The sequence below is a fragment of the Chrysemys picta genome, chromosome 2 (assembly GCF_011386835.1).
Source record: "Chrysemys picta bellii isolate R12L10 chromosome 2, ASM1138683v2, whole genome shotgun sequence".
Lineage (NCBI taxonomy): Eukaryota > Metazoa > Chordata > Testudines > Emydidae > Chrysemys > Chrysemys picta.
This window is the reverse complement of record NC_088792.1, coordinates 65,906,026-65,918,949: the sequence shown is the minus strand read 5'-3', so window position 1 is coordinate 65,918,949 and position 12,924 is coordinate 65,906,026. Positions and strand designations below refer to the sequence as shown.

Genomic DNA, 12,924 nt, shown 5'->3' with positions numbered 1-12,924 from the left:
TCCCTGGCTGGCCGGGCCAATTTTATTTACCTGCTGATGCAGCAGGTTCGGCCAATCGCAGCCCCCACTGGCCGCGGTTCGCCGTCCCGGGCCAATGGGGGCGGCGAGAAGCCGCGACCAGCACATCGCTCACCCGCGCCACTTCTCGCTGCCCCCATTGGCCCAGGACGGCGAACCGTGGCCAGTGGGGGCCGCGATCGGCCGAACCTGCCGCATCAGCAGGTAAATAAAACTGGCCTGGCCCGCCAGGGAACTTATCCTGGCAAGCCGCATGCCGAACGTTGCCAACCCCTGCTCTATGTAGTTCATGAATCCACTGGCCATGTCCGAAGCCCAGAAAACTCTGTCTGTGTTGCTACAGGGAACTACCAATGAACAGAGATCAATAACACATGGGGGAAGAGTTCCATTAGCCTGCCTCCTTCAAGCTGGCTGCCCACTTCACACAGCAGAGTGCCGATGGCTCTGGTTTTTCAGGGCATACGTGCCAATGCATGAGACAGAGGGAGCAGGATTTCTCTCATAATGATCATTAGCATTAATGCAAATTATATATGTACAAATCCAAGTATTAACATAATATGCTCCCAAATGCTTTAATACAGTCCCACAGTATTTCCTATAATTCACTCCACAACTTCTTTGCTAATGTACTATAATGGCCATATTTTGCCACTTAGTACACATCTGCAGCAACTGTATAAATAGCAGGAAGAGATGTGGTAGGCTATCTAACCTTAGTCATACAGCTGAAATGCTACAGACTTAAAATCCATTCCTTCTCCTTAAACACAATGCCTTGTTCTGCTTTTCTATTCATAGTGCTGTAAATTTGTCAGCCTAATGGGACACTTTGTAGATGTTTTCCTTTTTAAGTGATTTAACAGGAGTAGGTATTACATTGATCCAAAATCTAGCTTAGCATTTCATTTTGTGGAGACTGGATTTGTATGTTTAGCCATATAAGAAACTAAGTGGTATTTTGTTCTTTGAGTGGATCAAATTCATTTTGAGTTGAATTCTGCCAACTTGAAACTGCAATCTCCTGTCTAAATTATAGAATACAATCAGCAAACAGCATGGCCATCAAATTCCAAGATTGGTTTGTGTTTTCATTCAATATAAAAATATTTGTTTGTGGAGCTGACTGGGTGCACTGTCATAAATCAAGCTGGATTTCCTTCATGCTTTCTCCTGCCCTGTAGTGGTAGGGGCGTGATATGGTGTGGAAGCAATTCCACCTTGCTTTTGGAAAGAGGGGAATGGGAGTCAACATTAGGGCTGGTGAACTTTGGAACAAAGTATGAACCATTGTGAAATATCCAGCTCTGAGATGTTTAACATTACAGGTTTGGGTAGGTGGCTTACGGCAGGCAAGAAAAATCCATGTTTTGGAAGGTCTTCATCAGAACACAAATGTCAGAAGATAGGTGGGCAGATAGGGAAAGTGGCCAGTCCAAAAGAGTTTTGGAGTCTGGGACACCAGCCCTTGAAGGAAAAGAGAATGTAAAACAGCAAAGCCAACCTTCCATCATTATTTATGCCCCATCTTTGAAACATAGATTTTGCTGGGCTGATAGTGTGATGCAATGAAGTGTATCTCTCATATAAACATCTATTAAACATAGATTAGAGTTCAGGATTGTCACTGTAGCTAGAGCCCAAACTACTTCTGAGTCCCTCAACCCATACTCAACTTTGTCCTTTCTTGCCGATTGAAGAAGAGAGAATTGGTTTTCTCCAAATGAGTCCTGTCCAGTCCTCTGTTGAAGTCTTCTTCATTGGGTGAACATGATCCAGGGCCTCAAGAGTGAAGACTTGTACAAACACTGAGCCTCAGTGCTCTGAAAGGGATGTGAAAAGCCCCATCTGCAGAACAAATACCTTGAAAGTGTGTGGAATCACAGTAGTTACCATAATAAAAATGCTCATTGTTAGCATGCATGCTCATGTTTGCCAACCCGGATGCCATTTCCACATGTTGGCATCACAGTGGTCAAACAATGCACCTTCAACCCTACACATGCATAAGTTCAAACTACCTTTGCTAGGGCTCATATCACAATGACTTCCTGCCCCTTCATGTTAGGTCCACACATTATATTTCCTCTCTGGAGACACTTACAAACAGAAGCTGCATTCATTCTGACAAAAAATAGCAATCTGTGACACTGTTTATAAAGGGAAAAAGTGAACATCAGAAATCCTATCTCTATCATTTGACCTCTGAGATTTATCACTGCTTTGAATTTTCCTAGTATTGACATAAGGCTGTGGAATGAGCTATCTCATGAAATTTTTGCTGCGTATGAACGATCTATAAAATAATAATCACCACAGCAGTTTGGTACAATTGTCTGAGACACTTAACCTATTGTCTAATGCTGTCTTTTAAAACAGTGTTTCCCTTCAGTGTTAATACGAGGGCACCAGTAAAGACAGCAGAAGTTCAGAACATCTTGGCTGTGTACTTGTGAACTTCTGCTGTAGAAAAATGTCAAGGTCAGAGCATGATTGAAGAACCTTCTTCCCCTCTTGAAGTCACTGCTCCTATATGATATTGTTTTCCACTGTAGAAGATTCTCTTAAAAATGAGGTTGAGATCCCTAAAGAAATTGCTTCAATCAGCAACAGTGCTTAATGACTGTTAATGGGAAGTGGAGATAGGATAGTAAGTGTTACTTTGATTAATAAGAGAACTGCAGAGAATTTAAATTGTGCCACTGATGGATTATTTTCTTCAAGCTTGATAAGCGCTTCTCATTTGTTCTTAAATTTGGTCAATACTGTTAAAGACAGCAAAATGAAGTATAATTAATTCTATTACTGCAACTCAGACCCGGTGTTACTGAGAAACAGATTATGACGCAGACAACAATGTTAAGTAACGCTTTTGACAGTTTTATCATTTGAGTACCTGGTAATTCTGAAAAGCAAGAGATACTTTCCTTCTTCAGGTTTAGAAGCGCTTCGGTACTCAACTGTTTTTCTTAACGTGGGGTGATCGGTTAGAACCTGCAGTGGAAATATCATCAATAAAATTGTCAAAGAAAAGAAACATCACCTTGTTCTCAAGTACATAGACTCAACAAAAAACTTCAGGTTATCCCTCACTCAAAACACCGATATACTCTAGGGTCATTTTGAATCTGGCTTCACATTGGCTTCAGTGGGATGACTCACGTGAGTAAGCATTACTCTACAGGAGTAATGCTTGCACAGTCAGACCCTAAGAAAATTGGGGGAAGATTTTTGGTGTTGGATTAGCTCTGTCCAAAGAAAATGCACTTTCTTTTTAATACTATACTTTTTGTGAAGTTCAGTCTTCTATATGCTATTAGGCTCCGGCAAAGTGACAGAAAGGCATTGTAATACCTTTGCAACGGTCTTTTCTATTTCATAGTCAGGTATGTCTCTTACAAGTTCTAAAGTCTAGTTACGTGTATGTCCTTCAGTTTATTATTATTAAATATGTAGATTATAATAGCACCCGGAAGCTCCCATCAGGATAACAGCCCAATTGTGGTAGGTGCTGATAAACGTTATGGCCCTGTCTCAGCAAAGCACTAAAGCATGCGCTTAAATGCTTTCTTGAGTAGAGATGCTTTCCTTAATTGGAGCCTAGGAGCCAGAATTTAAGCTGGTGTATATAAGTGTTGCTCCCTGAAGTCAGTGCAGCTATGCTAATTTATACCAGCTGAACACCCAGCCCTATGGGTTTGTACAGCACCCAGAACCATGGCACATGTGCTGATGTAATAGACATGCCTTGAGGAATAGTCAAATTATGAATTTTCTTTTAGGCTAAACTTATTTGCACTGTTTATTTACTGTAAAGGGAAAATATCAACTTGATTTTGTACAATTTTTTGGCGCATGCCATTTTTTATTAAACTTAATCAGTTATAGGACAACAACAAACCAGTTCTACTGACTGGAAATAAATCCAGGCTGTACGTAAAGAATGCGGAGGCAGCGTTGTGCTTTCAGTAGTGGTAACCGCAATTATCGCTTCATTTAACAGACTCTGCCTATTTCCAGGTCTATACTTCTGCAGTTCTGAATGCAGGAAGTCATTGTGGAAATTATTTGGAATTAAATTGAAATCAATGTGTATTGGCTAATAGTGTTGTTATAAAATCAGTGAAGGTCTATGTGACAATACGCAGAGCTGAAGGGCAGAGGGCAAGGAGCACCCAGATATCCGGTAATGAATTGCAGCTGGTTTAACCATTTCAAGAGTATCCCAATTCTGTAATGTTATGAAACATATCTGGTAAGTGTCACGCAAGGTGTCAATGAAAAGCTCATGACTTACTGGATATTAATTTCATTGTGTAATGTAGGTGCAAGCAATTGATGCAAAGTTATGGACCTAAACTGATATTCTAATTCTTAATATGTGTTTGTGGACCCCAGCCTAGGAAAGGAATATGGTTTCCCCACCTGGGGACTTACTTCCAAAGTACTTTGGAAGACCATGAGAATGTATTTATGTATCCCGTAAACAGACCCATCAAGCTAACAAAGGGGTGGAGACAAACCTCACGCTCTCAGGGCTGGGGAGGAGATTGACATTCATATGTCAATTGCACCAGAGGAGGCAGGTATTAAACTAAAATATTTGCATTTCAGCAGACACAACTCCAGCAGGGAGGGAGCAGCAAGAAAATTCCTTCAAGATGACTACCTCAGAGCTGGAAATAGACTTATCTGGGAGTATCCTTCAGAAGAATCCATTTCAAAGATTCATTGGACTACAAGAGAGGGGCCAAGAAACCCCAAGTTATCTATCTTTCACCTAAGAAGATAAATGTGACTTTGAGGGATAGATCCTGACCCAGAAGTTTGGTCAGCCATCTTGATGGAAATATGTGGTGAGGATTGTAGCTTAAACCAAGTCTAGCAGGTTAAGTTTTAGTTATTAAAAAGTGTTTTATCTACAAGAAAGGGGGATTTCTCTTGTAATCATTTCTGACACTAATCCTTATACTTGTACTCACTTAAAATGTATTGCTGTATAATTAAATAAGCTTGTTTTATTTGTAGCCTAACCCAATTAGGTTAGGTTACAAATTTAAACTGAATTATTTGGTAACTCCAGTTAAAGTAACAAACTGTTGATTACTGACTCTTTAAAGAAGCAAGGAATATTAACATTCCTCTGACTGTTCCAGGACAGGGCTGGAGATTTCAGAACACACATTTTGGGAGAAAATTCAGGCCTGGGGTGAGTGTGGAGTCACCTTACCAATTGTTAACCAAGACTGGTGGAGACCCATGGAACTCTGTGGTATTGCATGCAAGTTCCATGCTCCAAAACATTGGACCAGGGCTGCACAACACATAGACATAGAGTGCATGCTAGCTGCTGACTGTGGGTGTCCCAGGCAGAGATCTACAGTAGCAAGGCATTGTGAGGCACTCGGGGTTACAGGGTAACAGGTGACAACTCTTCACTGGTCTGAATTGCACCCCAGAACATTACAGTCTAATTCTGTTATTAAAAATATAGAGTTTACATATTACAAATGAAGGGTTCATTCTTTCCCTAAGATATTCCATAAACATAATTTCTAAAGTGACTGGAAGCGAAGAGAATGCATCTCAGATCTGAATTTGGGGATAAACTTCTATACTCCAGAGGCCAGTAAAAAGCACAAGAATATTAGGTGGATGATCAATTTCAGAATTCGGAAGCAAAGGGGAAGAACCAATAATAATTCCTTAACCTCTCCAAGTTACCCTACTTACATCCACTGTTTTCATTTTCTGTACAGAAAATAAAACAACTGAAAATGTTGCAATCAATTATTTTATCAGAACCATTTCATTGTGTTTGTTTTAAAGCATGCTTATGAGACATATAATGCTCAGATACCTGATCTATCCAATACTTCTATCCAATATCCTTCAGTGAATGTAGATAAGCATTGATGTCAGACAATCAGCAAGCCCTTCAATTCTGCAAAAAAGGGGTATGCGATATGTTGGAAGAAGTTCAGGCAGTTGTACCAATTTGCTAAAGAAATCTAACACTTGACAGAAGAGCTGGCAATGCTGTCTCTTGGTAACCAATCATAACGCAATTGAGGTGCCAGGCATCCAGTATGAACAAAGGTTCTGGGTGTGTTTTCTGAGAGGGTGAAGAGGGGGGATTACAGCAGCAGCTCGCTGCATCACCTGCTCTTTCTACTACAACCTAATGAATACTTAGGTGAGCCAGAAACCTTTTGAAAAATGGCAGGTGGGAGGTGGCTACAAATATTGACTCTAGAGCATTGAAAACAAAGACAGTTTAAATCTAAACTAGTATCCCAGAAAACTAGCCAAAGATTTGGAGGGCCAATAAACCTCTCTCTTGCTTGTATTTTTCTGTCTGTTATTCCATTTTAGGATGCAGTGTAGCTGTAGCCGGGTCAGTCCCAAGATATTAGAGAGACAAGGTGGGTGAGGTAATACCTTTGGTTGGACCAACTTCTGTTGGGGAGCGAGACAGAGCTCTGTGTGGCTCGAAAGCTTGTCTCTCTCCCCAACAGAAGTTGAGCCAATAAAAGATATTCCCTCACCCACCTTGTCTCTCTCATATTCCCTTTTAGTGTCTGTCAGTTTGATACAAAACCTCACACATGTCCACCTCTGTGTGTTTTTTCCTGTTGCTGCTGTTTTATTATGCAGCTGTAGGAAATTCCGCCGGATAACTTGTTTGCAAAGTTAATTCATCAATGAAGACAAGCAAAACCTATATGCCACTTTACAGCACTATCCTCCAGAATGAAGCACTATATTTGTGAAGCACTGCAGTGCTGGGGATGTACTTTTCACAAGGTACTTGAATAGTATCTGTTTTGTCAAAAGCCAAGGTTTGGCTAATGAAAGAGAACTCTGTGTAGACTGAGAGCTTTGTAATAAGATAGGAATACAATTTGTTACAGTTATGTGGTTACTTGACTATAATCTCTTTCTGAGGTTTATTAAATCATATAAAATTTCAATTTACACTGTAATATTCTATAAAAGATGGAGCACACAAAAGTAATAAGTATGACAACATTTCTTTCATTTATGAATTGTATTGTTGATTGTGTTAAAGCTGCCATTTCCAGCAGCAAGATTATTTATGTTAGAATAGTAATTTTCTATCTCCCAATTTAATTTTGTAAAAGTTAATTACAAATTAGAATAAAATGAATGTGGTTATAAATGCCAATAAAATGCTGATATAGTGCTGTATGTAGTGGGGGATGGGGAAGCACATGTATGCATGAATCACTGTTTATTGTGAATATACTTCCGTTGAAACTCAATGACTGACATTATACCCATATTGTGCATTCCAAGGTGATTGTTCCATCACAGACAGTGAAAGTCACTTGCTGTGAGCCTTGTTCTTCATAACACCACTCAAGATGTGCTTTAGGGGCTTGATCCAAAGTCCACTAAAGTCTTTCCGCTGGTTTCCAGTAGGCTTTGCATCAGGACTTATTCTGTGTTTTATAAACTTCTGACAGCTGAGTCAGTAAAATGAAACCAATGGCACCCTGTTATGCCACTATTTGCTCTATTTGCAAAGGGCAATACACAGCAATACTCAGCTCTCAATTCTGCCATCACCTGCCCACAGCAGTAATGTATTTAGGGCTTTTGGCACCTATGAAATTTGTCCTTTATAGCAGAAGCATTTTTTTTTTTGACAGATCTGGTTTTCAGCCCCTTCCTTCTCTGAATAACTTGGCCATTGCACCAATTGCTGTGCCTCTGATTCATGCAAGTTTGAAATACAACATCCCCATCACATGGAAGGCTGTGGCTGCTCTTTAGCACTAGTACAGTTTGGAGCGTGATCCCGCAAGCACCTAGAACGGTGCTAAACAAGTGGCAGTTCAGGAAAGGAACTAGAGATGGCAGCAGGTCTGTGAAGTAGATTCGAATAAGTCCATGATGGTGGATTTTAAAACTGGGGCAAATCTGAGTGGGATTCTGAAATTAACAGGGAGTGGCTCGAGGTCTTGGAGGATGGTGGCGATGCGCTTGTGTTGTTTTGTGCTTGCGAGAGAGTTTGTGGCAGCATTCTAGCATATATGGCATGGGCTGGAGCCTGGAGGGCTGGCTCTTGAGGAGATCCTAGAAAAGGGGTTGCAAGTGAAACCATGAGGAGATGAAGGCATGAGGGAGGATTTCAACAGCAGTTCTCAGTAGCTGTATGGTCACGCTGTAATAATGAGTAATAGCTGAGGGCTAAAGAAAAGGATAGCAGAGAGGAGCAGAACTCTGCCTCCTCTGCTAAAAGAATAAGGATAGTTCCCCGCCTCTCTCCATGGCCTGGCTAGGCAGCTCCCCTCCACTGGTGACTGATGCGGTGAGAGCTGTTCCTCTTGTTTCATTCTGCTTAAGCACTGGTAATAGGGCAGTTTGTTTGGCGGAAAATATAGCATTTGTGCCAGTGTAATGAGGCACAGAAACAAGCGTCTCCAAAGGGTGCATAGCCCAGAAAAACATCAGGAAAGTCCGACATGGTACAAGACAGGCCTATTGGAAGCAGGGAATAAAGCAGAAGTGAGCAAAAACAAAATTGCAGCCTACTGCACTTAGTCTGACACATAACCTCTTTATTTTTCTGATAGTCTTAGGCCCAAATTCTGCCCGTAGCTGGGCACATGTAGCTCCCACAGCTGTTTTGTGAGACATTCAACCCCTGTAGTACTTTTTAAGTAAGAAGGCCACGGTGAATTAGCTCAGGATTCATCACCTAGCTTCCAAATGGCTTCACATTACATTAGCAATATCTATTCCACACAGATGATCCCTTTTTGTGCAAAGTGAATATAGTATTCACCGTTTTGGAGGAGATTTTGGATTGTTATCATGATTGGCTTGTGAGGTGAAAGACTTTGATATTTAGCTTTTAATAGAGCAAAAGTGACTCTAAATTTGTTAATATTCTTTAGGTTATATAGGACAAATTACAGATAAGTGAATCAGTAATGAAATTTGTAATGAGAATTTCTCAAGTATGAAATGTTGGCGCAAATTAATTGCAGGATTTTACAGCTCTTATAGTTTATATCATAAATGCAAAAATGACTAGGGATTTTTAATTACAGTAGGAACACACTAAATTTTTATGGAATGCCATTTTGTTAAAGAGGTACTTTGAACATTAAGAGCAAATGCCACCAGTAACAGTGAGCCCAGGTAGCTTGTGCAGCATCAAATAAATATGCTTTTGCTATGAAATGGTTCCTTAGATACTGTAACTGACATGGTGACTAATGAGATGGGCTTATTTTCCCAGCTTCAGTTTACTTTGTCTTTGCTATCTGTCTTTCTTTTTCTTAATCACGGTGGACTTGAAAAGGACCAGGACAAGCTGCTTGGAAATACACGTAGAACTTTTCTACTTAACCTTCAAAAATAGACTTTGAAAAGTAAATGGTTGATGTCTTCTGCCGAAATGCATAATTTTGTAGGGGGGCAGGAGAGTATGGCTGGATGCTGCTTCTTATTAAATATTTGATGTGTAGAAAAAAATCTAATGCAGTGGAAATGCAAAGAAATCTCATTACGTGGGTGGAATGCATTGCATACTAAGATATAGATGACTCAGATTCTAAAACCAACAGACAGATTTACACAGAGAGTGTGTCTGCTGGTTAAAATACAAAATCTATGTATTCACTGTCACTCTGCTTATCTAGACATTCCTCAGAGTCAAGAACATGTTTAAAAATCTCACCACATGTTTTGCCACTCTTCCTTGATGACACTAGGGGTGAGATTCCCAAGGGGGACTTAGGTGCTGCAACTCCTAACTTCTGGGTGCTTGCTGCCTAGGAAAATTCACAATCCTGAGGTACATGTCCAGGCTCCCTATACAATGTATGGGGAGAGTTAGGGGCCTAGGAATGGGCTTCACAGAAATCGATATGCTGAGCGGGGAGCTGACTAAACTAGCCAGTAGGAAATGCTGAGGAGAAGGGTGGGTCGTAAGCCCCACCTCCAAGAGGGAGAAAGGCATCTCCCTTCCCTCCGGATTTACAACCACACACCCTTTCCTGGAGTCAGGCACATAAACCAGCACAGCCCTTTTTCAAGAACTGAGGAGGCGGGGAAGCTGCTGCCCTTATAACTTTTAGCACAGTGGTCAGGGCGCTCATCTTGGAAGGGGGAGACACCCCCTTCTGCCTGATGCAGAGCAAAGATTTGAACTTGTGTCTCCCACATCCAAGGAGAGGGCCCTAGGCACTGGGCTTTGGACAGTAAGAAGAGCATGTTTATAATTAGCCAGCACACGTTTCCTGCAGTGAGGTTTTCCAGCATAACTGAGCAGAGCCGGTGTAGAAATCTACAACAGTAGCATGCTGTATAAACAGTGTGGGAGGCAGTGTGGCCTAGTGGCCAGGACCCTAAGTTGGGACTCAGGATACTGGGTTCAATTCTTAGATCTCATTGATTTGGTGGCTGATCTTGGGGTTTCTCCTCCTTTGTAAAGTGGAATATAAGAGCTAGGTATTACTGTGGTTGTGTCATTAGGAAAATGAAGTCCAGAAGGTGGCCAATTTTCATATTCAGCCTCTAAACGAACACTGTGCTCATTCAACAGAGAGTCCTGTGGCACCTTAAAGACTAACAGATGTGTTGGAGCATAAGCTTTCATGGGTGAATGCCCACTTCTTCGGATGCATGTAATAGAAATTTCCAGGGGCAGGTATAAATATGCTGGCAAGAATCAGTCTGGAGATAACGAGATTAGTTCAATCAGGGAGGGTGAGGTCCTCTGCTAGCAGCTGAAGTGTGAACACCAAGGGAGGAGAAACTGCTTCTGTAGTTGGCTAGCCATTCACAGTCTTTGTTTAATCCTGATCTGATGGTGTCAAATTTGCAAATGAACTGAAGCTCAGCAGTTTCTCTTTGGAGTCTGGTCCTGAAGTTTTTTTGCTGTAAGATGGCTACCTTGGACACAAGTCAGATATCAGGAATGGCAATATACAAAAACCTGTAGGAGAACACTTCAACCTCCCTGGCCACACAATAGAAGATGTAAAACTACAGTTTCTCCTCCCTTGGTGTTCACACTTCAACTGCTAGCAGAGGACCTCACCCTCCCTGATTGAACTAACCTCGTTATCTCCAGACTGATTCTTGCCAGCATATTTATACCTGCCCCTGGAAATTCCCATTACATGCATCCGACGAAGTGGGCATTCACCCACGAAAGCTTATGCTCCAATACATCTGTTAGTCTTAAAGGTGCCACAGGACCCTCTGTTGCTTTTTACAGATCCAGACTAACACGGCTACCCCTCTGATACTTGTGCTCATTCAGTTCCCACAGCTTTTTTGAATACAGGTTAATAAATAAATATAATGTAATAAATAATATAACGAAGTGTCATGTAGCAGACCAAGATTTGGGTCTGAGTTTCATGATCATCTGGATCTCTTCTGGAGTGAGCTCCAGACATGTGGAACAGTCACCAAGTTTTACTAGGCAGATAGATTATAGGATTTTTCCTAGCATATCTGGAATAATGTGGGACTAGATTATATCCCTCTATGGAGATCCAGGTCCAGGCAATGTCATAAGGTTTCCCCATGCAGAATTTCCTGTAAATTCAACTTCCATGGGGAAGAAATTAGGGTCTGGCTCACAAATTCTGTGGATCCGCAAGATCCAGGTGGACACCCTGTGTTTCTGCAGATGCCCTGACCTAGCTTCCTGGTAGTGCTGCTTCATCTAGAGTTGCCACAGGGATGTTATTTAAGCCTGAAAGAGAGGCGAAGTGGTGCGTGTTGATTGCATATGGGAAGATAGGTGGTCTGCACCATCATGAGTGTCTCATGAAACATCTCTCCTCTGAATTTATCTTTTAACATGTGACCCAATTATTAAAAAGGCCCAACTACAACTGGGTTATGTTAACCTGGCTGATTAATCAGAAATAAGCACCATAATACTGCTAAGCCAAAAAAAAAAAAAAATAACAGTCTTGAGGTTTACATTTGTATTCCTTTTTGTGTGAGAGGTATATCACAATGGCCTGTTTCTAAGGGTGCTGTTCTATCTTATATGAACCAATGGAAAAAAAAAAAAAGGAGTCTTGGCAAATTACATTAAAATAGCAAGAAGAGCTGGCTGCTCAAATGCACCCTTTAGTTATGTCTAAATAAATGGCATAAACAAACCAACCAATCAACCTTTTTTGGAAAAATTTTAACTTGCTGATGGGATATGGAGCTTTTCACTTGTAGGTCAGCTCCAACCCAGGTCAGTAGTGAACAAAAGTTATAACTATTTTGTAAGCAGGGTCTGAATAAGCTTTCCCCTGACACCTAGTGATGAACTGCGTGGGGGGAAATACTTAAAGATCAGTCTGTATTTGCATAAATATACCTTCTGTGCCTAGGTATCCAGAAGACAGAGGTGCATTGCCAACGTGATCAATTTTGACTGGTGTTGCATTACAAATCACTTCCTGCTGCACGCCGACCCGCTACTTCTGAGCCTCAACGAAGAAAGCCGACCTCGCATGCTGCCATCAAGAAGCCTACTCCCATTGCCAGGCCAGCAGAACGGGATGCTGTGATCGAGAAGGTACCTGCTGCCCCGGGGAACATCACCCAGGTCCTCACCAGCAGGAGGCCCGTCTCATCTTCGCATATTGCCAAGAAGATCTCCATGCTGAGACGAGTCAGTGCTGCCTCACCACCTGTCCAGGATGTCCTCATCTCCAGAAGGATCAGCGCCCCACCGCGCATGGCTGCGTGAGAGCATGTCGCTGGAGGGGCCAGCGCCGCCCCTTGGACCGCCCTGCGAACTCCAACCACCGGAGGAGCCAGCGCCACACCTCAGACCGCCCTGTAAACTCCAGCCACCGGAGGAACCAGCTCCTCCGCCACATCAAAGCACCAGGCCATCATCGC

General features: G+C 41.9%; 1 long non-coding RNA gene across 1 annotated transcript; it reads right to left on the bottom strand.

Moving 5' to 3' along the window:
• Window positions 1-279: 279 nt before the first annotated feature.
• On the bottom strand, window positions 280-6,236 carry LOC135981345 (uncharacterized). The gene is made up of 3 exons (XR_010598329.1): window positions 5,882-6,236; window positions 2,918-3,015; window positions 280-1,869 (listed from the first exon to the last, which is right to left on the bottom strand). It is a non-coding gene; the product is annotated as an uncharacterized LOC135981345 (long non-coding RNA).
• Between the last annotated feature and the right edge of the window lie 6,688 nt (window positions 6,237-12,924).